Below are 12136 nucleotides of genomic sequence, written 5' to 3' on the forward strand. Positions count from 1 at the left end.
GATAGGGTTTCCATGCGGACGAAGTCGCGGGCGGCCTCTAGTCATGCATAAAAAAATGTTTGTAATAATAAATAATATATTTTTTAAAAGCCAGTGATGCACAAAACAATATTAAACATTTTCCTTTATAATGATGGTTTGACTTGACTTCACTATTGATTTTTATTTATTGTAACTTAATGATTTTACTCACAAAGAAAATATAATTTTAACGTATAATCGTATTCTTGTGTGAAACGAAATTTACTAACAACGAAATAAGTATTTAGAACAACTAACACATATCAGATACACTTTCAATTAAATAAACTGCTCTGGGAAACTTGGCTTTAATTAACTCATAAACTTGTTCCACCCCGTACAATATCTTGGACGTGCACTGAAGATGCACATTGTGCAATCTTGTTCAATCTAGCCAAAGAATACAGGTTGATATACGAGAGTGCGCATTACGCTTAATTCATAAAAAAACAACGTGAGGAAAGTCATCAAATCTTTAATTACATACCCCATTATGTAGAAAATATCTTCAGGTAAATTAAGAAGTTTTCTACATAAATAATGTTTGTACAATGCTACTAGCAGTTTTCCGATCCAATCCGTAAATACTTATAATCACGTCTATATACCTTGCGCGGTAGACAGAACCAAAAGTCTTGAAATGACTAAAAGGCCTCGTTCAACTGTCTGGCTTTATGATAGAATAGAGATTCAAATAGTAAAAGGTTGCTAATCTACATATAGTAGGTACTAGGTTTATAAGCCTATGCCTTAGTAGCCTTTTACGACATCCAAGGGAAAAAGATGGAGTAGTCCTATTATTTTTCCTAAAAAGCTGTAAGTAGTAATAAAATGATTCTTGTCATTGCGCTTGCGCACTCTTATGATATTAAAGAGATTCCAAAATTACCTCTACATAGCTAACAGAAATTAGTACTGAACTCACGTAGGTCTAGATAACCGGCGTATTGTCCGATGTTAGTAATAACTAGTAAATCTGCTACTTATCGCTGTGATAGTTAATTCTGATCAAGCAAAATTAACTGAGATAACATTCACAATTTAATTTAAAAAATTTTACGTATATATAAAATAATAACATTTTTATGGCTTATGGCGAAAAATCTCGTCAATGACCCTTCCCGCGGAAATTACAGAAAATCCTCTCAAAAGGCAGCCTATTACTTGAAGAACTCTTTCTTTCTCCTGTCCCGGTTACATCCTTACCTTTCTGGAGTGGAGTCCTGAGTGCGCCTTTACGACCTTTGCAATTGGGTGAGTCTGGTTTTTATACTAAGCGATTCCCTGACCTCTGACATGCGCAACCTTTGCAGGGGAACGTAACTCGTATTGGATCGTAACACATTCATTTGCCTAAATGTGCAGGTTTCCTCATGATGTTTTCCCTCGCCGTAAGGGCATCGCTTAGCACTAACTAATGTATGTAATGTATAACTTACATTATAAAGAGAGCTGAGGTAGGATTTGAACCTGTGCCGTGCGCATTACTTACGCAATTTAGCCGCACCTTAACCGCTCGACCACCGACCTTAAAAAACCCACGGATTTAGCCGTGTGTTGATTTTAAATAAATTATTCAGCATCTTCTATAATATGTAAGTATAATTTTTTTTTAAGTTATTTTATTTTAATTAAATTAATTTTTATGATAAACGATTTTATAAACTTTGATGTTTGAGTAATTAGATTGTGATAAAATGAATACCTAATAAAATATATTGTAGCACAGTTATAAAGTCATCATTTATTTTCAGCTGTATATCATGGTAGAAATTGATATTTACGAGTATTAAAATAAATTAGAGCAAAATTTCATCGTGTTAATATAAAGTGAAGTCCACGCAATATGGCTCTTTAGAACTGAACAAAGAAATAAATATCGTAAATTATTAAAATTTCTTCCTGAAAAACTGTTCTAGAAACGGTAATTTATACCATGAGTGAGGTGTTAACAGTTAAAACCATATGAACTATGAGGCTTAATTAGATGTTGTCACGAAATCACACCATTTTAAAATTCCATTAACTTTAAGATCCTTTTTATTTTCAAATTAATTATGTCTGTTTAGAATTGTTTGAATAAACCAAGCCTAAAACCGTTTTAATGACTCTTGGTATTTTATTAATACTAACTAAAAATATTGAGCTAATTATATACAACACAAGACTTTTGCTAAGGGACGCTGCCGTGTTAATTTCCTTGAAGAAATAAAGAATGAAAAAAATGTCTCTCTGTGCCCAATTTCGTTAAACTTTGTCTTTGTGTTTTTATATTAGTAGAACATAGGGCGTATTGAAGATCATAATTCCAGTCTTATTCTTGTCCCTATTGGCACTGTTTACCCCATAAGGGCTAAAGACGTGATATACATGTTTGTTTTTGTCTAAATTCTAAATATTCGTACAAACATATCTATGTACTTTGCGTGGTAAACAGAGCCAACAGTCTTGAAAAATTGATAGGCCACGATCAGCGGTTTGGCTTTATAATAGAATTGAGATTCAAATAATGACAGGTTGCTAGCCCTAGCTAGTCGTATAAAAGAAGAATCCCAACTTTATTAGCCTAAATTCTAAATATTCACTATCATTTTAACAAAATCGTGTCAACAACAATAATCAGTTGCAGTAATAAACAAATAAACCACCTAATTTCAAGTGCACAACTTTAATGAAATTCAGGTGAACAGTCAAATTAATTTCCGACTGGGGTCCAATCCGCATAACGGCTACATCTTTGTAAGGAAAGCATCAAAATGTACACCAACAAGAGCATTCCCAGTTAATACGTAAGCTGGATACGTTAGTTGCTGGCAAACAAAGTTGAAATAAGGCGGGACATTCGGTAAAATATTTTGTAAGGCACGAAAATACGAGGGATTTAAAAGAAAGTTTACCCATACCATTGTCTCAACGCTATCGAAAAAAAAAACTTATTTTCAATTAAAAAAACAATTCGTCTTTTAATTATCTTTTATTCTTGAAAATTTACTCGTTCATCGCTTTTTGTTTTCATTTCAATTGCTCGTCTTTTAGTTGACAGGACATCCACTACGTAATAGAAATAAATTCATTCAGAAGTTACGTATTTCGGGTAAATTATACTGGTTTCTACGCGCACATTATGTTATACATGGCGGTGTAAAGTAGATGTGTAAAGTAGATTCTATCAATAAGATAGATTTTTGCGAGCTAAACATCGAACAAAGGCACTCTCCGCTGCCGGTCTGTTTTTTGGCTTCTTTTAAACCAGGCAACAGATTTTGTTGCATTTTTCACTGTTATTTAGACAGTTAATTCCTAAGGTCAACCTATACAGAATATTTCTAAGTTCACGCGAACTTAAATTGATTTATATCCTTTATCATGTTTACAATTTTCACATTTTATGTATATGTATACATACATACATACATATAGTCACGTCTATATCCCTTACGGGGTAGACAGAGCCAATAGTCCCGAAAAGACTGAATGGCCACGTTCAGCTGCTCGGCTTAATGATGGAATTGAGATCCAAACAGTGACAGGTTGCTAGCTCATCGCCTAAAAAAAGAATCACAAGTATGTAAGCCTATCACTTAGTCGCCTTTTACGACATCCATGGGAAAGAAATGGAGTGGTCCTATTCTTTTTTGTATTGTAGTGCCGGGAACCACACGGCACATACATGTATATGTATATAAGTGAAAATACTGAATAGTTTAATATATAAAAGCTTTTAAACTTGGGATTCTTATTTTAGGTGATGGGCTGGCATTCTGTTACTATTTGGATCTCAATTCTATCAATACAGTTTGTATACAGTAATACAGTGTTTATTACAGCTGAACGGACCTGTCAGTTTTCCAAGACTGTTTACTCTACCCCGCAATGGATGTAGACATGTTTATATGTATGATGTATGAAACTGTTATACTCAATTATATAATCTTCTTTACTTTAAAAGCAATGTAATGCAAGTATAGAAATGCTCTGTCTACCCTGCAAGGGATATAGACGTGATTATTATATTAATATAAATAAATTTCCACTTATATATAAATCAAACGAATAGTTCGCCTTATAACACGAATATCGTATAACTTCATGAGGGTAGTCGGTTAACTTTAGTTTGAGGTGTTGCCTCATCACTTATTAAATTTCCCGCCTAAAGCCAAACAGGATTGGCTTCTGTTACGGCCAAACTTCCCACTTTGCTTTGTAACATTCAGGTTAATAATAGGGACTATAAAATACTCTTTCATTTATAACTTCTGTTTGGTGAAAATGTTTTGCACTTTCGAGAATTATGGGATGAAAACTACGTTCACTTTATATAATATAGTACCATGTAGTTTCCGACACTTTCCCATGGATGTTGTCAAAGGCGACTAAGGGATAGGCTTGTTTACTTGGGTTTCTTCATATAGGCGATGGGCTAGCAACCTGTCACTATTTGAATCTCAATTCTATCATGAAGCCAAACAACATTGTACGTGGCCTATGAGTATTTTTAGGACTGTTGGCTCTATCTACCCCAACTTAACAACTTAATCCTGTCATTATGCCATTGACGTACGTGTTATATGCCTTCGAATTTTGTGAACTGGCTCCGCTTAGCCCAGAAAGGACAAAGACGATGGGTTACATTAAAATGATACAGATTATATCTAAATTTAAATTTCTTGCATAATTCATGCGGTTTTAATAATAGAAATTACGCGAAATGACCTATTAAGACAACCGGCTAATCAAAGTAACCCTGACACAAGCATTAACTTTAGCGCCTATAAAATGTTAAGAGGGTAATGTAATCTCAATTTGTTGCTCATTGTTTATGTTTATTGAGCTTAGGATTCGTTAAAATAATAAGAGTGAAAAATCGGTAGAAACTTACATATAGCAGCATCAAAATATATTTCAAATCATTGCCTGAAAGTAAGACTAAATGAAACACTAAAATAAAACAGACATCGCTCTATGTTCCCTAAAAAGTTTGCAATATAAATTATCAAATATATTTTTTTTCTCCTTCTTCTCTGTAACCCCTTCCTACTCTTTACGTATATTTATTATTTTATTCCTATCTTACTACTCACTCCTTTTATATTCACGCTATGCACCTATCTATAACTTTGGTCTCCCCCCTAAAAAAAGCTCTAAAAATCATACGTCTGTGATTTAAGATTTATTTTTGGTGGGTACACTTTTTTTAAACACTTACGTGGCGTGTGTTTTTAATTTTTTTTTGTGGGGAAAAATCTAAATTCTTCTTCAGTGCTCACAAAATCAAAATAAAATGTTTAGAGTTTAAAACCTACATCAGTTAGCGACAGCGTATTCTTAACCGCAATTTCAACATTCAGGAAAATTATCAAGGCAATTGTCTCTCATTTACCTTGTAATTATTTAACCCACATCTTGGGTGGATGGCATTTGCATTATAACATTTACAACCACGATTTAGATGAATGGCTACAGTAATTGTTCTCGTCTATGCTTTATTTTATGTGAAATAGGTAAGTGTACTTTAAGGTCGACAGTTTATTTTAATTGGAATATAACTGAGTATTTATATAAATAATTGAATATTTTGTAGGCATAAAACAGTTAACAAGATGTCTTCCGTGTAATTGTACAATATCTCTGCCTACTAATACGGGAAAATTAGAAAGATTTATTGACAAAACGATAAAACTATTTTTAGTGTATTAAATTATGCCTTAAGAAACTTAAGTTATATTATGTCTAAGAAAAAGTATTTTTTAACAATTTCACACCAAAAATTGCAACACTAGGAGAACTGCTCCCAAGGGACAAAAAGTACCATCTTCATCCCTATGTTTAGACTTATACCCGAAACATGAAAAATGAAAGATATATTTTCTCCTTTGTGTAGTAACAAGTAATGTACACATATTTTTGTACCATAGTAATTTCATACAAAGAGCAATTACAAAGACATACTTTGATTTATTGCTCACTTTCGCTTGGGGCAGTAAAAAGCATATGAATCGAAGTTTCTAGATCCAACTTGGTTTTTATTGAAAAACATGTCATAGCACTATTTATATAGACCATATTGATTTATATTATTATTTTAAATATTTTCTGTTTTAGTATTCTGCTATCACCGTTTTCTTACATGCTTCAATAAATTTAATCTTGAAGATAAAACATCTTCAAGATTAAATTTCCATTAAGAAGAAACCATAATTTACGATACTACGATTTAAGAGTAGGTAAGTCAAGTATTTAAACGGACCATCTCCGGTCTCTAGTAGCTAAAAATCTTTCTGGAAAACATACCTATAACTATCTAATAAAACTCTCACAGAATTTCCAACATGATCATAAAATTAACTCACGAACAAAATTTGATTTTCTCCGCTGTTAAACAAAGAGGCTTTTGATCATTAATATGGCCGACAAATTTTCATTACGGAGCAAACGGGCCGTTTTGAAAATAAAGAAAAATAAGTACGACACCCATGACTAGGGAGTACAAAAATCTAGAGGCAATCTCAGCTGTATAGCGGGCGTAAAATTTATAGCTACAATAAAATGTGGGATGTTTCCTACCTCGCCTTGGCTAAAAGCGCCCATTCAGAATTGGAGGGTTAACATTTGTACCTTGCGAATAGAGAAAACAAATATAGTCATTTAGGGGATTGCGCCCCGAATTGTGCAATATTTGTTAGAAATTTTGCAACGAATAAAATTGTTGTTTGGGTAAGAAATGACGATATATTTAATAGTCAGATATCTTATAAAGCACAAAACGCTGAATCTATTTCCTTAACAGAGAATCAAGTGATAACAGACTGTTCTATATTTACTGGAAATAGCTGAACCGAACAACAGAACATGAACTCATGTCCTCAAAATTAAGGAAGAAACCAACTTAACCACTGGACAGATGCGGTTTAAGATATGTAAATAATTAGGATCCAATGATAATTCCTTGACATTATACAAAAGTGTACATACCTACCTTGGCCAATTTGCTTGGATAATTACATATCGTATTTTTATAGCAAATCAGACATATACATTGGAAGGTTGTCCAAATGATTTGTAAACATTGAACACAAAGTAGAAATTGAGTTGGCATTGATCTTGATGACCTCTCTAGTGCAGCATTTTCTATTGTTAAATGTTTATTATGATTTGTTTGCTAACAACTGTTATTTCTATCTTAATTGGCCATTTTATTCTTAAGAGCCTACACTGAGAAATTTACACATACAACCCTTTCGAAGTATATTTTGTAAACGAGTATGATACTTGTGAAACATTTTGTTTACACGATGACTCTAAAGTTTAGGTTGGCGTAATCCTTAACAGCCTTTAAAATTTCACTGCTGGACTAGGACTCCCCAGAAACGGGGGGATTTTACCCATAGTCACCATGCTGGCAGACAGGACTGGGTGACAGCATCTATTGATTCTGGACTAAAATGTCATATCAGCGTAAGAGGCTCTGCTGCCCTTCTCCCACTTAATACCTCTTCTCTTAAGATACCCACAGGAAGATATAGGGTGGTGTTATTCTACTTTGACACCACACAGCCACACGGTTGGCGTAATAGTAATTGCTTATTAAATGTGGTGAGTCTGGTGATACGAAGCATTATTGAAGCAGTGTTCTTGATGCGATATTCATAAGAAGCTGTTTATGCTGTTTTAACGGTAAATACGATTTTCTTACCACTTTCCCTATTAAGTTTGTGCCATTACCGAGCTCTGTTAATGTTTTTAAGCTTAGTCTCAACGACCTCTACTCGAACTACCTACTTAATCCTTAAGGGTACTAACTACTGTAATATTTGTATAGTTAGTTTATATAGTATTGTTTAAGTAGGAACGTGGATGAAGCGAAAAAAGGCATAGGCATAATATATATGCAGGGATGGGAGTTAAAAGATATTATAACATTTAATCTTTTCGAATTCACAATTATTTTTTACGTATATAGAGACTTAGAAACAATAATTAGTGCATTAAGATAATTTAGCGGTTGGTGTAAGACTACCATGAAATCTTTGCTAAATTTTAAGAGAAAGGACTGTTGCTAACAATGTTTGGGAAAATGTTTAAATGTTGTCATGAAAATAAAGATTAGAAAATTTTCTCAATCTTAATTTATTAAAAAATTAATAACTCATTTCTTATAAACAATTAAGTAATCCTCCCACTCCCGCTCCTAGACTACATTATTTTACATTTAATCTAAGATAAAAAATAATTAAAATCTTAGGATTCTTCTTGTAGGCTATAGGCTAGCAACCTTACTATTAAAAATATCAATTAAGCTAAACAGCTGAGCTTACCCGTAAGGGAAGTTAAACGAACCCATAAAGAAGAAAGAAGCGACATAACGAAAAGTGATCATGATGATGACGTTGTAAAGTGAGATAATAGTTGGGATAAATAAAAGCTGTTCAGTACACTATCAATAATATACAGATGAGATCATTCGCCAGATGGTGCTATCAGAAACCGATTTTCCTAGCGGTTAAGGCGTCAACACATGAGTTAATGAAGCCAGAAGTTGGGTTAACGGCACTAAACATCTCAAGTATTTATATATGCTTTATTATAACTATATTTCTCATAAGCCTATCATAGTAATAATGAACTTCCTGAGAAAACATGCTGAGCAATATTATATATTACAATTATATTCTAGTGAAATGTCAAATACTCAAAGGCGACGAGATTGCATGAAAAGATTAACAAATTAGCATGAAACAAAAGAAATATTTAAATACGAAAATAAAAAAAAAACTATCGGAATAACATATTATTAAGCCACAAGTTATGACAAAACTTCAAATCAACATCAAAAAGATGATTATTATTATGGATTTATAGTAATGCTTTAATTTCTTCTTAATATTAAACTATATAATACTTATCGATTCTCACAGAACAAGTTTTTTAACCATTATGCAACAACCAAATGGTGTGATGGGAAAGTGGAGAAATTTTATTCATTTACGGCCATAATCTGCTCGATTTAAACTAGTTTGTTATATTTAAACGGTTTGATAAATGCGAATAACATTGTGTCATGTCTCAATTAGATCTGACATAATATGATTTGTTGATGTGCTTGCGCACCAGTTTAGTACCAGTTTCTGCTTTGATGAAACGATGACTTACGACTGTAATAAAACTAAATTGTGTTCTCATATTTTTCAGCCACTTGAGCACAAATGCAAAAGTTTTAAGTTGGAATCCCTGAGTGAAAAAAAAATATTAACATTTTTCAAATGTAAGCAAAAAAAGCAAATTTTTACCATCTTTTGCATTACATTATAATTAGGTAATTATCTAATGAGATAACAGTCCGTATATATTTATTGTCAAAATCAGTTCGTAATAACTAATTTATAATATGTACATCAGAACTGAGCAGAGAAACCTTCAAAAATAAAACCTTTTTTAAAAGCACAAAAGTAAAAGCAAAGGAAAAACAATATCGAGAATAACAATAAAAGAAAAATTCAATTGACTCTTGCAAAATAACATTACAAATTGTTCGAACATCGATTGGTTAGCCAAACATATCGTTTTGAATAACATCAAGAATACAAAATGTAATTGCCGTTTCGGAAGCAATTATACGAGTTTCCATTTAGCTTTTAAGCAAACAGAGAGAACATTATTGAAAAATGATCTTTATTTTTACACGTTTAAGTGGATTCTCCATTGCTTCTGCGGTATTGAGAGGAAGTGTTAAAAAGTTGATATTTCCGGAATTATTTTAACATGGAGTGCTTTAGACGATAATGTACATATTTATGGATTGTTTTAAATACTTAAGTTTGACTAAGATATTAGTAACTTCAACATAAAAAGGAAATGCTGGCACGTGGTGTTACCATAAATGCTAATGAAAGTTCAAGATAAGAAATCATCATCACTTGCCGAGTGGTTCACGGCACTTGAGAATAGTACCACTCGCTATATTAACAATGGAAATCGTAAACGGCAACTAAAAGAAAGGCTAATATTTTTGGGATTCTTTATACAGGTAATGGGCTAGCGTCACTATTTGAATCTCAATTCCTTAGTCATACAACTGAACGGGACCTTTCGTCTTATCAAGACTGTAAGCTCTGTCTACCCCGCAAGGTATAAAGACGTAATTATACCCGTATTTATTAATCTCAATGACAGGTATTTTTGTTTTGACTTTTGACTTTGACCAATGCTTTATCAACACTGTTAAGATATATGTAATATATTTTACTTTCCAATATTCATTTCTAGTACATTGGCAAGTATAATATTTGAAAACTCTTTGTTTTAAATTGGGTAATGCTACTAGTATACTACATTTGTGTTAACGTTACTAACCCAATAGTAATTTGTGGGTGTCGTTGCCCAATACCGACGTACTTCCAAGTCAAAGGGGTACTGCAAAAGGGCACAAAAGGACAGACGTGCCTCGGGGAGTAATTTATGTACGTAAAATGTCATTGTCCCAATACGACTTTATGCGACGCATAGATCATACCTATTAGCAATTGATCATTTTTTTATATCAACAGCACAGACTTGCCTCTAATAAAAAGAAGTTACACTGAATACCTAGAACTGATGGCAGATAAACTTGATCCGTTATGGGTTTAACAATTTATGGCTATAACCAAACCCATACATGACCAAATTTGTTTTGCACTTGATGCTAAGAAAGAACGCAGGTTCTTTTCACTGCCCTACTGGATGATTTACATACATAGATACAGATAGCACATAGACACGTCTATATCCCTTGCGGGGTAGACAGAGTGATACAGAGTGGTTCTATTCTAAGGTGCCGGAACTATCAGAACACAAGGTATCACCCGGATGATATTATTCAATTTACCTAATTCAATACGATCTGTCCATTTTCGGAACACACATTAGGCAAGAAGAGATGAAAAAAATTAAAAGGTTTATTTGTTTAACTCCATTACATTATCTCATTTTGATTGATCATCACGCTATTTTGCTAAACTTGATTTTCGACTCTGGTCACTATAAGTTCTGTCTACTCCGCACCAAATAAAGATGTGATCTTTATAACTGTATACCTTTCAGTTCTTCTGTCTAATTTTGCCAGAACAATTTTCAAGTTAATAGGTTAAGAAATAATTTTAAGTGTCCTCCAAGGATAGACATCTTGCGAATGTCGTCGTTTATTGGCAATTAACTGGAGATTTCCTTCGTGGAGCCAAGGACGTCATATTGTCGACCTCGGGCATTTCATATTAATCTTTAGAGTAAAGCACATGTACTAATAACATCTTCACGTCTTCATGGCAATTCGAACTCTTAATAAATATATAATCTTTTTAAAAGACTTAAATCGTCTCGCCATGATGCAATTCGATTGCTTTCTCGTTTAGTTCGTCGTCTTTTGTTTTTAGTCACCTTCTACATCACTGAGGAGTGTGTTGGATTTTTTCTTGAAAGTCTGCGTTTCTCGTATTGCACGGTCGTATTGTCTGTAACCCAAACGATATACTAGAATAAAGCCTTCTTCTTTTGTCCTGGTTCTACCTACCATTCAATAAAATGACTGAACCAAGGTTTTGCCTGTTATTTTATAAATTTTTGCTACCAGCGCATTGGTTGTTCACGAACCAAACCTAAGAAATGTTTATCCGTTATTTATTATTAGATTTATTTCTACTCTACCGAATACCACACACAGTTCAAAGACATATTGACTACAAAAGCCCAATCGTCTACGTACAGTACAAAAAAAGGAAAGTGATAGCACCTGTGCCTTTCGCCGTGTTATTACACAACATTTTTGTTTACATTGGGCCGTCTGTCGTTTTGTGGGACCGGTCCGATCGACTAGTGACGCGGAAGTCTGGGCGGGGACTTATGTAAAACCATTGATAGGAATTATAAGAGTCCGTTTGATTTGTTATAATATATTTTTTGTCACAGAAGTCTTCATGGTCGAATGTGAACTAGTTGTGGAGACAGGCCATCAAAAAACATCGCCTTACAACCTTTTAAAGAATAATACATTAAGCATTTTGCATTGAGTAGAACTAAGTAGCGCAAAATGTTCGTGAGGGTTAAACTACTTACATATATATGAATATGTATGAATTCTAAG

The 12136-nt window shown here is 33.3% G+C and overlaps 1 protein-coding gene across 1 annotated transcript in view; it reads right to left on the reverse strand.

Annotated features, from left to right (window-relative positions):
- LOC106135118 (uncharacterized) overlaps window positions 1-12136 on the reverse strand; it is a 157257-nt gene that overhangs the window by 31943 nt on the left and 113178 nt on the right. The window lies entirely within an intron of this gene.

Source organism: Amyelois transitella, chromosome 11, assembly GCF_032362555.1.
Source record: "Amyelois transitella isolate CPQ chromosome 11, ilAmyTran1.1, whole genome shotgun sequence".
Lineage (NCBI taxonomy): Eukaryota > Metazoa > Arthropoda > Insecta > Lepidoptera > Pyralidae > Amyelois > Amyelois transitella.